Raw genomic sequence first — 16,605 nt, 5'->3', positions numbered from 1 at the left:
GCACCGCTACCTAGTAGCACAGTGTCCCCAACAATACCTACACGTGTGCATCAAGCCTATGTGCCTGTCGCACCTCATGCCCACGTAGCTCCCACACCCCCAATTATGCCAAGGGCTCACACTCCACAATGGCATTATCCTAGCTCTTATTCAAGTGGGGCCATACCATTTAGCAGTAACATGTCGTATCCGGCATCGGCTATGCCTAGGGCCACACCTATGAACTTTGGACCACCACGTGGTACACCACCATACGAGGTATGGGACCCGAGGCCACGTGTATTCCAAGGCCAAGGCCAACTCCCATTCCACATGTAGTTCCAGGAGCACCTGCACCTGCCACCACTATACCTGCTTATTTAGGAGATTTGGCAACATTTGCTCAAACGATCGATCTATTGCTGAGAATATGCGTAACACGCCTGATAAAGAGCCTAGAAGTAAGGCAATACAAATAGTTCTCACACAAAAATTTAGTGGAGACGGGGATGTGAGAAAGCATATCGAAGTGTTTGAACAAATATGCGATCCTCTAGAGAACACAATGACCTGCATAAGAGTAATGCTTTAAGCCTAACCTTAAGTGGGAAGGTTGGGGATTGGTAGAACCCTAAGGGTGAAAGAAAAAACGATTTATCCTACTCTTAGGAGACTGTTCTTGAAAGAATACATACGAGAGGGAGTACTTTGGGGTGTAGCCTCTCAACTCCAAGAAGCCCAACAAGAGGAAGGAGAGTCGGTGAGAGACTTTATTAGTCGCTTGAAGAATTGGAATTCTCGTTGTAATCCAAATGAGTGCTTCGATAATCACCAATTGCTTGATCGATTCATTAGGGGATTACGACATGAGCATATCTACAATGGCCTAGTCAGTAGAGGTATCACCACTTGGGAAGCAGTCACCACCAATGCGATCCAATTGGAGGATAATTTAATAATTCAAGGAGAAAGAGTGTCTGTTGAGCCTAAATCTACTAGCTCGCAAGCATCGGGGCATTAGCTAATGACCCTAAAACCTATTTCTAGCCAAAGATATCTAAGATGTCTTTAGCAGATCTCACCAAGGCCATTCAAGAGAGTCTTAGAGACAATCGTGCTCCACAAAACAATCATATGTATGCTATGGTCCGCATAGTACCAGTGAATGCCCTACTTTTAGAGTAAAATTCAATGGGAATTGCAATGCCTGTGGGAGGTATGGTCATCAAGCTAAGAATTGCATAGTATTTAAGTGCGATTGCCAATAGACCAACCTTAGCATGGACAAACACACCTCGAGTACCTGCATTGATGCCGGTCCCACCTCTTGAACAAACGTCACAACACATGGTCCCTAGGGCCCAAAATGTTGTTCAAACAACACCCTTACCACCTCCAGTGCTAGGAACGCAACCACCACATCCGAGAATCATGTCTGTGAATCAAGTGGGCTGTGAGTCATCTATTGCTTGTTTGGAAGGCTGTGAGGAAGATATAGACCCTAATATTGCCTATGGGATTGATGCGCTTGAAGAAAGTCCACAATACTACATGGAGGACTATTGGGGACAAGTCAAACCTGTCTATCAAGTAGCTGCTCTTGCTGCAAGAGGCCAAAATATCAATTACATAAACAAGAGACCACCTCTTCAATGCTATGAGTGTGGAGGTCCACATCGTGTGGACGAGGGTCCTGTTAGGCTACAAAAAGAACGCCACACTAATGCAAACCAATCAAGCAAGCACATATACAATGCTGATACTCATGTGTACTCTATGTGGCATAGATCATTTGATTTCCCAATGTCCTAATAATCCAAATGCTTCAAAGATCACGCCATTAAACTTGATTGAGGTTACCTAGGAGCCATCACAAAGTACACCTGTAGTACCAATAAATGTACTCACACGATAAATTCTCCAAAAACAAAATTATATTCTTGAGGAAAGAGACACGGCATCAATTGCCCAATCTCAGAAGAAGAAGAAAATACAAAGAAAGAGATCGCAAAAAGCAGTGAAGTCAGACCCCAGCTCAAAGACAAACATAGGGACTGATGATGACCTCGTATATATGAATGACGTTGAAGAGGATTCTAATTCAGATGAAACCATGGAGACCAAAACGACCACTGAGAAAGAAACCAACAAGGAAGATCGTCATGAGCCACAATGGCCAGGATCCAAGAAGAAGATAGAAACTTATCCAAACCCTCCAGAGGAGATCGAGCAAGTCAAACAATTAAGGATTTTGGTAGAAGATACCCAAAGGAATCTAGAACTAGCACCTAGGCAGATCCAGATTACAAACACATTGCTCCCTACGCAACAACAACCTCACAAAGTCCATAGACCCCTAGCCATACCGAGTGTCATCCAAGAAGAAAGTGACTTAAAGTCGTGGGAAAGTGGTCGGACTCACTTCTTGTTGGAAAGAATGTTTACAAAGGGACTACCTGACCCTATCGAAGAAATGGAGATCCCATATTTCCCACGTCAACGGACTGAAGCCCAAAAGGTGCCGTTAAATATTGCCAAATTGATGGATTTCATGGCTTCAGAAGTTAGAACCACCATCATCTTCAAACTATATGGAGACCCTCAGCTATTCTTAGCTCTTCGAGCTTTCCTCAATGGAGAACTGAAGGTTGGGCTACCACAATTTTCACAGATGGATGGAGCTAGGGAGATGCCAATAGAGGAGGACACTTAGATGCACAACCCAACCTAGATGAGAACCCTGTTGTAGAAATACCTGTTTACAAGTTAGGACAATACTTTGAGGGCGATGAATCCAATGCAACCACACCAATCACTACCAAGGGATTAACTGTGAAGGGAATCTTTGATGGTGGCACTGGGGTTAGCATTGTGACTTAAAATTGCTGGGAAACTATGGGAAGACCTCATCTTGGGGCCACAACCATAGTAGTAAAGATGGCCAATAGGTATATTGTTAAACCTATTGGGATGCTAGAAATCTCAAGATCAAGGTCTTTGGATATAAAATAATAAATACCTTCATTGTTATGGATTTCTCCAAGCACACTATGGCATCTGAGATGATCTAAGGACGTCATTTCATGAGGGAAGCAAAAATGGTGCATGACTGGTCTAAAAACCATGTCTACTTGTAGTTCTAAGATTCTATCATTCAAGTGGATCTTGTAACTGGTCAAGCACATCCTCTATGAAACAGGTTTATAATTGATCATAGATCTGACACCACAGTTCACTCGGCCCCATTGCAGTATTGTTACACATGTAAAGTGGAAATTTATGCTGGGGAAGATTCTCCTTATATGGATGTACTACCTGGGATGACTGAGTTGAACAATGATGTTACACATGTAAAGTGGACATTGATGTTGGGGAAGATTCTCCTTATATGGATGTACTACCTGGGATGATTGAGTTGAACAATGTGGATTGGGTCCACTTAGCAGCAACCATAGACACTTGGGGAGACAGGGGGACGACCTGGGTAACACCTGAGGGGGATGAAATGCCACCACTCGTACCCTTAAATATGCTAGAAGCAATGCATATAGCTTCTGATGACCTACAAGATGAAGGTTTAACTGGCATTGGAACTAGTAGTGTCTCACAAGACTATAGCCCACACGATTTGAAGTTAGAATCATCAATTGAAATTGACTCTGAGGACGAAGAATCTGAATTAAATCTTAGTACAAATGTGGGAAAAAACCATTCATGGCCCAGTGGTACCCTAGATGACAATCTATCCAAGGGAAGAGAAGACACAAGTAGCGATTTATCTAGCGACTCTTCACTAGAGATCGGCCGTAATAAAAAATTAGGCAAGAAGAGTAAGAGATATAAGAGGCGACAATATCGAGCAAATATGCGTACTAGAATAAATGAAAATAAATCTACCGCAGAATGGCTTAATTATATAGGGGAAGAGCTTAAAAAGATCCAAGCTAGAGTTGAGGCTGGAGAAAGACAACGTCTTAGACGCCAATGAGAGGCTAATCTGGGAATCACGAAAGCATTTTTTGAAGACACTAATGATGATTCATTGGAATCTGAGCCACCTCTATGATATCTAATTGAACTAAATAACCTCTATGTGAGAGTACCATATAACGCATTATTGGATACAGGAGCTCAATATAATTTGTTATCGTATGGAGTTTGGTGTCAGCTAGGAAAACCACCCCTATCCACAAGCACCATCCAAGTCAAGGTGTCAATAAGAAGAAGACCACTGTTTTTGGATTCCTACACACTCCTGTTATTTATGACAATGGAACCGTGGTTCAACGCTTTTTGATCATGCCTGTCGGTACTATGGAGGGTAATATAAACCTGGGGTGCAAATGGATGTCTCCAGTCAAATGTAATATCAATTGGGAGACCGGGAGTATCACGATGCAAAAACCAACTCATGGCCCTATGACTCAAGGAATAACACCTGATATCTCACCTCTTCATAACAAAAAAAACAACAAAATATTGCCAATCCAAGAAGTCACAACATCCTTGCCAGTAGCACAACCCTCTAAAGCTTCAACTTCCTGGCTACGATAGAAAGTGCTACATCAAAGGCTCCACATGATCTGACCAAGGGTACATATCAATGGGTCCCTAAGGTATCGTTATCGGACCCCCCTATGGTTCAAGTTAATTCACAAAGGAAACCTCGAACGAAGGCATCCACTCAGGTTAAGAAGGTGAAAACCAAATCATGTTGGATTCCAAACAACTATTAGAAGCCCAAGGCTACTATGATAGATATGATCAAATTTGGGAACCTAAACGTAAATCGTGTCCTTCCCTATCCACTACAAAACCATGCGGGTCAAACCTTGTGATTCCAAAGCAGATCGAAGACCGTGGGAAGGGAAAGATCACGGAATGCTACACACCTATTCTAGAGATAATTTGGGTTCCAAGGCAAAACCAATCTATTCATCTTAGCTCGGGAAATGGGGAGTTCCATGAAGCTTCTAGCTCCTCATGTAATGCATCCATAGAGGTAAAAGCTTCTACACAACCTCCACCTACCATAGGCAGCCTCCATGAAGCTTCAAAAGATTCAACAAATCCAATTTGTTCAATTATTACCTGATGCACTACTTCAAGTTCGTTCATGGGAGAGTACCTTACCACCCTTGCAACGCAATGAGGCACCCAAGGTAATAGAGATCTATTGGCTAAAATCCTCACCTATTACCAATTGGAATAACTGGTTCCAAAAGGTGATGACATCCTTTTAAAGTATGATCTACCCAAGGAAGGGGGGAGTTTTCATTCACGTCAGTCTATTGAATTATTTCCCTCTTACCCGACCCTTGAGCTTTTCAATTTTAAGGATTGTATATATATATATATATATATATATATATATATATATATATATATAGTAACTAACCACCCTAGTTTTTTTTATTGAAAAAAGTAAAGAGCAAGAGAAATTATCAAACGAGTGTGCACAATACTAGTCAAAATCTTGATCCATACCTACACATGTCACATCAGGTACACTAAAATAAAAACCTATGTCATCAAATACCTAGCCATATTCTATTTGTGTTCACACATATGGCTGATTCTTACGAATATTCTTTTTACCTGTCCCAAGTAATGCATTTATGTTATCCTCATATTTCATCTGAAGGGGATTCAGTTGAAGCACTCGGTTGTGAGAGAAATGTTGAGTAGTTAGAGTGGCTGGTCCACCTCTTGACTAGGACGGATCCCTATTCTATCGAGGAAGTTCGCCCAATTGCCCAAGTTTACCCTTTTGCCCAGGTTGAGTATGCAGGCCTCGTGACATTCCTAATACTATTTTGCATGGAAGAGGCAAGGACGATAATGGTGATTGGACAGACGAGACACATGGCCTTACTGAAGAGGATTACACCTACCTTGATGATGAGGATGGCGGTTTAGCCTTAGAGCTACTGACCGAGCTCTCCAACCTCCACTTACTTTGATCCTCATCACTCAAGTGATGGAGGGTAGGTAGGATTACTACGATAGGAGTGTTTTTGTTTTAGAGTTTAGTGATTAGCAAAGTTCTTTTTCTTCCCACTGATGTGCCTATAGGAGGTGGATGTTTGGTGGTGACTATTGTGCAGTTTGTGACTACATAAGGATTCCTTTGAGCTACTGACCGAGCTCTCCAACCTCCACTTACTTTGATCCTCATCACTCAAGTGATGGAGGGTAGGTAGGATTACTACGATAGGAGTGTTTTTGTTTTAGAGTTTAGTGATTAGCAAAGTTCTTTTTCTTCCCACTGATGTGCCTATAGGAGGTGGATGTTTGGTGGTGACTATTGTGCAGTTTGTGACTACATAAGGATGCCTTTGAGGACAACGACAATGGATGTTTACATGTTACAACGGATGCGCTCCATTATATCAGGTGTACTACTTCCTTTTATCTATGCTTTCCATAGCTACATGTTTGCATCTTGTTATTTGAATTTCTAACATGCATAAAATTTATGAAGTTGTGACATTGCTAATTTAGATGCTATAATTTTTTCAAACTTCTAGTACCTTGTTCTTCTCTTTGAGTTTGGTCTATTAGTTGGCTTTAAGTAGGTATCATGACCTTAGGCTAAATTAGGCCACTTAATTGCTGACTTTAATTCCTAAATACTCTATTAATTGTAGTAACTTTAGTAATACTTTAGGCTATGAGGATATAGTTCTCTCTAGCTTATTCCACCTAAGTGTGACTTGTGTTGTGGAAGTCCATGTGTTAAGCTGGTATTTGAGACCTCAAGGGATGTGGATACACATTGAGGGAGTGGTTGAGCTCACATCCCTTACTTGGTGGAGCTCTTAGGAACTCCAGTTTATTTATAGGATCAAATATTTTCAACTCTAGTTTAGGATTAACTCTAGTGATCCTAGGATTGACTTTTTAGTTTGTTGTATAGTATAGAACACTATACCATGGGTAATAAACAAATCTTGGCAAAACTATTTGTTTTGCTGATGACTCATTACTATTCTTGAAAGCCAACCCCGAGGTAACGAGGAAGGATTTGGAGATTGTTCAAACATTTGCTGCAGCCTTTAGGTCTAAGTACCATGTGGAGAAATCAAGAATAGTTTCATTATAAGAAAATGAATTGTTTGACCCTTATGAATGGTCAGGTGAGATTGTCTCAAAAGGAAAGGCCTTCCACCATTGGAGTTGGGAACATTTCACAAACAAAAGTTCCAATGGGCTAGGACAATGTTCAAAGAAAGATGTGGGAATATGTGCTCCTCCCATTCCATAGCAATATGAAGTTGATCACAATAGCAAAATACAATTGGAAGAAATTCCTAAACCTTGTGAAACAATTCCTTTGCAAACATAACACCAAAGATTTAGTACCCTTATTGTGGGATGAATGGGAATGCATTGACAGACCCAAGGAACTAGGCGGTATTGGGATCCTCGGTGTAGTGCATGTTGAAGTGACCAATGTGCTAAATTTAAGGTCGCAATCACCAAACAAGACATGATAAAAGGCCAAATCGTATCTCCCAAGGGGCCTCATGGAAAGAGATTGTGGTTCATGATAAACTACTGGCACCTCAATGGGTAAACTTGAAACTAGGTGGCAACATGGGCGAGTCAATGTAAATGCACCAAATAAGTGAAGACACTTGAATAGGGAGAGGAAACTAGATACTTCAAAAACTCCATAGCCCATTTGTCCCCTTAGCTATCCAATGTGGGAAGTGAAGCATTAAATATGTTCTGGAGAGAAGTCAATAACAAAGGTCTCACTCACTTGATCCAATTTGGGGACTGGAACAATAAGGGATGGGAAAATTAGCTGGCCACCCACAATGGAACTCTACCACTGCTGATCAAAAAATCAATTAATGGTCTTGGCATCATGCCTATGCCAATTTGTGAAGTTGATTTTGGTTAGAAAGCTCCGCCTTGACTTGAGAACTGAAAATTCACCACACCGCAAACTAAGGAAATCTACTACTAGCAATGTATGGGATCCCCACTGCCAATTTATGTTCAGATTAGATCGTTTCTTCCAACTCAATAAATAGTGGTAGAAGAACTAGCTAGGAATCCTGATGGTCATTGGTAGCAAGAAATACATGGGAACCTTAATGGCCCCCAATTATGAAGATCTTCCTATGGAAGGTGCTATGGGGGCCTATTTCTAGCATGTTCAAGATAGTAGCCAAAGGGATAGGCTTGGATAGATGCTCAAGGTGCAAAGCGGCTAGTGAAGATCCCCTACAATGTTTTAAAACTGTCCAACTACAAGGCCCAGCATGAAAATGATGTAAATCAATACAAAAGACCAGGAAGATCCTATTCTTCAAGAATGAATCAGTCTTGGGAGGTAAGATTTGGAAGAACCAAACCATCCTAATCTGCATATAAGTTGTCCACTTTTGTTACTCTAGACAAACTTGCAAGGCTAGGAGCCAATGTATCTTTGAAAAATACAACTTGAAAGCAAGCCTAGATATCATGGGAGGTGGCATGAAAAGTGGTATAGGTACTCTTGGTACATAATTTTGTGGTTGAAAAGTAGCATTTTTTCCCTTTTCTTGTCTTTCCCCCTCTAGTTATTTTCTTTTTCTGTTTTTGGGTGTCTTCTTGAATCCTTCATTGATCACCTTGTGTTTGAGGAGGTGATTGCATTTTTGGAGGTGGTAGAAATAGGCACGTCATGGTGTTGATCCTCATCTTCAACCCTTTTCCTTTCCTCTTATTCTCATCTCTATCTCTTCCTTGACATTAACTTTGGCTTTGTATTCTACTTGTCAGGCTCTACATTCTTCTTCAATCTTCAATCTTGCCATGGTAGCAGTAGTAGCTTTCCTTTGGTCTTGATACTACCTCAAAACCTCTTCTTCTTCTTGTCAAGTTTGATCATCTAGCCTTCTCTGAGCTTTGATAGCTGCTTGTTTTCTCAAGTCTTCTTGAGCTTTAGATTTAGCTTCCTCTTTTTGATCCTTAGCTACTGCATTGCTCTCTTCTTTCTATTAGCCTTTTCTATACTCTTCTTCTTGTCGGCTAGCCCTTTTCTTCTTTTATAGTAATCTTTTTCTTTGTCCAAATGGGCTTTCCATCGTGCAATTGTTTCTACCATGGCCACCTCTAGCTTTCATTTCTTTGGCACTTTGGATGATGTATTTAGCTTCCTTTTGGTCCTTCACTCTGCCTTGGATTGTATATCATCTTCATGTTTGTCTTCATCGATAGATTCCTATCTATTGGTCCCATGATCTGATTCTTCATCAATAGAGGAATGGAATGTTTGTAGTTTCCTTACAAGCCTAGTCTTGGGTGGTAGAGCCTTTCTCTTTTCTTCGTCTTTTGATTGGAGCCAGAAACTTTGCTCTAGAGCGCGCAAAAGATTTTATGCCATACATAAGGCATGTCAGGTAATTCTAATGGGAGCCTCCCCCACCATTGATATAATTTAATTTATCCCTCTTCTTTGCAGGTAGCTTTGTCAAGCTATCATGTACATATTTTGCAAAAATGACTTGTTTTCAAGATCATGTGTTCAATTGATGGCTAATCATGTTGGCCACCACCTGATTTGGGTTGGTGTGCTTGTAGGCCTTGTCTTTGTAAAATTTAAGTGTTTCTAATAGAGCCTTAGAGGTAACTCTAGCTTAGGCTTAGTCAAATCTCTAAAGGTGGATGATGGCCCCATCTTGGTAAAAGCTCTAGCACTGGACTTCTCTCTTGTTCTAAGTGCTTCCTTGATTGATGGTACCTTTAATACATTTGGCCACCACATCTTTTGTAATCCACACTTCAATCTTTTTAGAGTTGGCATTAGAAAGCTAAGCTCTACCGTCAAGATCTCATGTGCTCTTTTGTGATCAACACTGCATGGAGGCAATACAAAGTAAGCCTATAAACCCAATCTCTAGAAAATATCCTCAACCTCTTAACATATTTTGAAAGATAGTTGTGGAATTGACCCATAGATATTCTTTGTTGAGCCACCAGGCTACAAATTCTTCTTCTAGCCTCTTCTTTGAAGCTCCCTCCTTTCCAAGCATGCTTCCTATTGAGGCTGTCCGGGGTGGAGAACAAGAGAAGCAACCTCTAAACACTCCTCAAGGCTCCCATGTTGCTCAATTGGGACTGTGGCCACTATAAGCAAGAAAGAACAACACCAAACCCACAACCAAAAAAGTGAAGGGGCACCACCTAGTTATGGATGCAAGAGATATCGCCTTATAACCAAGCGCGCAAAGAGAGGGGGGATGCACAATAGCCACATACATCAAACACAAGCATTCTCAGGCTTAAAGATTTGAGAGAGAGTGAGGGAGAGATCATAAATCAACTTAAGCAATTTGATCCTAGCCTTAAATACTTGATGCTTAGAAAGCTTGGGGAGAATTAGAGAGACAACACAAAGCTTGATCTTATTGCCACCATACACATTTTCTTAGCGTTGCGGGAGCCCCCTCACCGTACCACACTCTTACAATAGATGATTATGAAACAAATAAAAATCCCTCAAAACACCAAGAAAGAAACGGTACCACAACCTTTGAGGACAAAAGCTACATTATACAAGCCGACGAGCCAACTTACCAAATCCATTTTGGAGAGAAGGGTTGTAGCTGCCGTAGTGGACAGTTGCACCCAGACTATCAATCTCATTTATGAACAAGAAAAAGCTACAAATGTGATGGAGAGCATGGCATCAATCAACTCCTCTCAATGCCATAACTCACATTCAAGCCTCTCTATGCACATAGAGTAGTGAGGTGATAGAGAGCTCACAATCCTCACAATCGCCTTCACAACTAGGGGTGGAGAGTGGTGTGTTATGTGTGAAATGGTTGATTTTACAAGGTTTTCAAATGAGAGTGAGTCTCCCTTATCCCTTAAGTCACATGGATGTGAGCTCAAGGAGATAGAACTATTGAGGGTGAAAGGTGAAAGGATTGAGTGAATAACTTGGAGATACCTACTCTTATAGACAGTAGAGGGTGCATTTTTACAATAATGTAAGTAGTTAGTGGTTAATAATCACTAAAAGAAGGTAATTAATATAATTACAACGGGTAGAATGACTTGAAGGGTTGAGGAAAGAGGGGTGCATAAGATGGGTGAACCCTTGAGATGGTGAATCCTTGAGGAATCTTGGACTCACCCTCAAATAGGTCGTCAAAAATGACCGCCAGTCTTTTTTCTTCTCCTTCTCTTTATGCCACCGGTGCCAATGTTAATTACCACGATGAAAATGGAGATTTGGTTGATGAGATCCCTCAATTTTTATAATTTAAGCATGGTTTACATGCTCAATTTTATGTATATAGAGAAGAGGTAAGAAGGAATTGTAATTTGGAGGTGATAGGGAGAGGCATAGAGAGGGTGTAGAGTTCAAATGAGATCTATGGAGGTGAGAGGGAAGGGTAGTGGTGAAGAGGGTGAGAGAAGCCATGGAAGGTGCATGTTTGACTAAGGGATGGAGAGAAATGAGTTTGTGTGTGTGTGTGTGTGTGTGTGTATAGAAGTGTGAAAGGAGGTGAGAGAAGACTATGGGTGACTTGTGAAAAAAGTGGGAAGACTTGGGTCAACCAAAAAATTAATATCTCACTGGTGCTAGCTCCAAAAATTATGAAAAAGTAAGGAAAATTATTTAACTCATGGGCTACATTTTTTCTTTGACGACTTCTTCAAATTTGGAGTGGAGGTGGACACCAAAAATTCCACCAAATACGTAAGATTCAGGACTACAAAAGTCTTTTTGTGGTCCCTTTTTGGTTGAGCCTCCATGTGGCTCCAAGAGTGTGTCCCTCCATGCCCTTTACACATGTATGGATGAAATTTTTTGGTGAAATAAAATATATACAAGAGGGAAGAACAAAGAAACTAGTGCATTGACTTGTGATAGGATTTTAGGATAAAGAGCTAAAAATATAGAAATAATAATTTAATAAAATAAAATAAGTTTCCCTTGATTATTGATTAGCATGGTAGGTGATTGTGAATTGAATTTTTTATCGTAAAGAAAAATAGAAGTAATAGGAAAGAAAAATTTCATCTTGAGGGAGTGAAAGGATTTTTTGTGAATTTAGATAGAGTGGAGTTACACCTAGCTTGGTGGAAGCTTGAGTAAGGACATCAAATGCATGAGATGTATACATGGATGATATTACAATATATTATGGATGGTAACAATGTGAAGTGGTTTACTTAAGTCTGGTAAAAGTGCACACCTAAATATAGTATGTATATAATTTTTAAATAGTGGAGTAACCAAATTCACAATATAGCTAGGCCCAAGTCTACACGCAAAAGGTAGGCCGTAATTTATTTTTTATTTTTATCTTTATTTTCAGGGAAATAACTGGTAACTCACACACACCTATGTACAATGAAAAGTGAGGATAGCCATAGTGTCAAGGTGATTTTTCTTGGGTGGGGTGGCTCACTATGACAAATACAGATAGCCAAAAAATTTCTTTCATTAGCCCCCCTCCCTAGATAATGGCTCATTCATGTACCATTTATGCGATCAAATTGTAACGTCTACCTTTGCCTGCTTTTATCTTTCTTGAAGGACTTTTGCTGTATGATTAGAAAACCTTGTGCACTATGAAATATTTTTTGTAGAGCCAATAGCATGATGTCATGAAGTGGCTAAGTAAACCGCCTCCATTAAAAAAGTTTCCATAAGCAGCCCCCAAGATCAAAGATCTTGAAGTTTCTTTCCTAGAGAGAGAACTATGGTATGAAATCACTCATTGTATTTGACTGAAGAAACTTGTAGCTCTTATTGTTGGCCATCATCACTTCCACCACTATGAATGTGATATGAAAGATAGGTTTCTCTTCCTCCTGTGTAAAGTTGATGTATTTGCTACAATATTCAAGAGCTAGTATGAGAAAATCTCGTAACTCTAGCTCATAAAAGTCACTCAACCTGGGTAGCCTCATCAAATAAAAAATTCAATGACCTTCATAATTCAGGAAAGCTAGATCCATGCCTCCAGTTACTATCTAAAGGTGTTGCAAAAGTTCACCACATGTAGATAATATACCAAGGTCTCTCTTGTTTCCAGCACCTTGGAAGAGAATAGATTTTAGTAAGGACAATCCACATGTAGCAATCTGCAAGTTTTTCATCTATGAAGAAGACCAAAAGCATCACAATGTGAGACTCCATACACCAAAGAACCAAATGTAAAAATTTTGGAAAGATCCATCAATCACCAAGTGTTTATGTTCTCCAAAACTTACAAGGGTATGCTGCCCAAGATAAAAGGCATATGTGAAGAGAGGAGAGATTGAATTTAAATAGGTAAAACCCATTGTTAAATTTATTAAAGCTTCAAAATCTTGGACTTTCTTGCTAGGAGATTGTCCCATGAATGAAAAGCCACCCACAAATACACCATTGGAGAGAATGATACCCTTTTGATAGTTTCCTATTATGATTTGATCTTTTACTACTCTCCCATATTCTTTATCCAATCCTAAGCCCACCCTTTGAGAAAGTTGAAGCTCCTCACATTGTACCACCTCAAAGGTTGATGAATCTAAACTTGTAGGTTCTTCCATGCTTAGCACACATGGTCATACCAAAGCCTTTTGATGTCCTCACACACTATTTAAGATCATCCTCACATGAAAGTGCTTTACACTCTTCCACTATGTTTTGGAGTAGGCAGTCCATGTCCACAATCTTTTCTCTATGATCAATGTAGTCCATGATCTCCCACCTATGATTTCCTCTTCTTTTTCACTCTCTTCTTTTAAACAAGACACACTCTCATGAGAACTTTCGCTAGGATCAGAGTTACCTTTAAGGTCTTCATTCTCCATAGAGTCACATTGAACAAAAGCTTCCTCTACTGTGACCAGAAGTTGGTCCTCAAAAAGGTTGGAAGTATCCAATATTGAATCATCCTTATTGCCATTTGGGATATCTTCTGACGATTGCTGCACGCTTGTGATAAAGATGAAGAAAGAGATGCCACATTTGAATCTCTAACACACACTTCAACACTTGAATCATCAGTTGGTATGTAAACATCATCTTCACTATTTGTTAGAGTAAAAGTAAAGAAATATGGCACAGGAGACGTTTCCTTGATTGAAACACTTTCCTAATGGTAGGTTCTTCCTTCATGATGGAATCCCTTTTTGATGTAAAAGTACTTGTGAAACTTTCTTCATGCAATAGAGATTGCTTGATCAAAGGTACAATGTTCACTACTACAAGTAGCCTTTGTCTTCAAAAAAGAAGACAATCCGGAAATAAATTGATCAATCTTCACATAATCCAAAAAAGTAGAATGAAATCTACATCTTGCCCGTTGACGAGAAAATCTTCCTCATAAGCATAGTAGCCTTCACCATGTTGTTGAATTTTCCTTAATGAAGCTCATGCTTGCTCCTTTGTTGGCGCTTTAGAGAATCTGGTCTTTAAAGCTGTGGAACTTTGGGTATATCCATCTTCAATTTGAGAAGACATACTCCAAAACCATTGCTCAGCATTGCCTCTAAGGCATAGCAACATCAAATCTCCTTTCTCAATGTCATCCCTTTCACGAAGAAAATGACAAATCATTCTAAAATCAGCAAGAAAAATCATCAACTTGTATTTCTAAATTTGCAAAGAAGATTGGGATGTCCTCAAAGGTATAGCGTGTCATAACTTAGTCTCTCAATGCTAGAACCACAGAAATGTTAGTTCCAAACAATCATTTTTTCTCATGACATGAAATTATCCACACAAAGTCTCGAAAGGACTTCCAACATAACTCTCCCAAATAAAAGAGAATGTCCCTTTTAAACACAAGAGAATATTTGGCTATCAGGAGATTCTTTGTGTGACAATTTTTTTCCTTTTTTGTGTTATGATAATGCATACCAAATTTTAAATCAATTTTTGTTGTCTTGAAATAAAATTATGCACTCACACTATTTTGTTAAGTTGCACTAGAAAAAAATAAAGACATGTACATCAAACGATGCATTATAGTCAACAAGAGGCAAGATGACGGGGTTTTGTGATGCAATAATTTCCCTACTCTTTGGGCACACAATATGAACACCGTACATTGTTGAAAATGGATCTTTCTACTAATTGCAATGTTTATCTTAATACACGATGTAAATTGAAAAGGAAAAATCTCTGTTCCTGGACCATTATTTATGGTTTATGGATGACCTAAAGCTTAAAATATAGCAAAAATATAAACGTCCAAACTCAGGTTGTACCTAATGAGAGGAAAAACAAAAGGATTTACTAAAGTGTTTAGTTTTGTCAACCTAAGAGGGCTCAAAATTTTATGAATTACTCGTTAAAATTTTTATTTAGTGCTAACAATAATATGCACCTTTTGTCTTGCAATGGGAACAAATGGGTCATACAAGTTTTTGTGATTCATGCAACCTACTTGATTATGCTAAAAGACAAGCATTCACACATTATGAAACAATAAATAACACCAAGCCCTCCTCAATGGGGGCACCAAATTGAGGTGGTCTGGGACACGAAACAAGAGAAGCGACCTCTAAACACTCCTTAAGGCTCTCGGTTGCTCAATTGGGGCTGGGGCAGCTACAAGCAAGAAAGAACAACAACAAACCCACAACCAAAAAAGTGAAGGGGCACCACCTAGTTATGGATGTGAACTAATATGCAAGTGATATCTCCTTTTATAACCAAGCTTGCAAAGAGAGGGGGGATGCACAATAGCCACACACACCAAACAAAAACATTCACAGGCTTAGAGATTTGAGAGAGAGAGAGAGAGAGAGAGAGAGAGAGAGAGAGAGAGTGAGGTAGAGATCATATATATACTTAAAGCAATTGGATACTAGCCTTAAAGACTTGACACTTACAAAGCTTGGGGAGAGTTAGAGAGACAACACAAATCTTGATCTTGTTTCCATCATACAGATTGTCTTAGGGTTGCAGGAGCCCTCTCACTGTACCACCCTCTTACAATGGATGCTTAGGAGACAAATAAAAAATCACTCAAAACACTAAGCAAGAGATACAATCTCCTTCACAACTAGGGGTGGAGAGTGGTGTGTTATGTGTGCAAGGGTTGCTTTTACAAGGGATGGAAGGGGTCTATATATAGGTTTTAGGAAGCCCTAATTAGGATTAAACCTAATCAATTTATTTTTTATTTCAAATGAGAGTGGATCTCCCTTATCCCTTAAGTCATATAGATGTGGGCTCAAGGAGAGAGAATTATTGAGGGTGAAAGGTGAGAGGATTGAGTGAATAACTTGGGGATGCCTACTCTTATAGACAGTAGAGGGTGCATTTTTACAATAATGTTAGTAGTTAGTGGTTAATAATCACTAAGAAAATACTAGTAATATAATTACAACTGGTAGAATGACTCGAAGGGCTGAGGAAAGAGGGTGCATGAGATGGGTGAACCCTTGAGATGGTGAATCCTTGAGGAATCTTGGACTCACCCTTGTATAGATTGTCAAAAATGACCCGCTAGTCTTTTCTTCTTCCTCCTCCTCTTTATGCCACCGATGCCAAGGTTGATTACCACGATGAAAATGGAAATTTGGTTGATTAGATCCCTACATTTTTAGACGTTAAGCATGGTTTACATGCTGAATTTTATGTATATAGAGAAGAGGTAAGAAGGACTG

This window comes from Adiantum capillus-veneris, chromosome 25, assembly GCF_014529385.1.
Source record: "Adiantum capillus-veneris isolate H3 chromosome 25, ASM1452938v2, whole genome shotgun sequence".
NCBI lineage: Eukaryota > Viridiplantae > Streptophyta > Polypodiopsida > Polypodiales > Pteridaceae > Adiantum > Adiantum capillus-veneris.
This window is presented reverse-complemented; position numbering follows the sequence as displayed.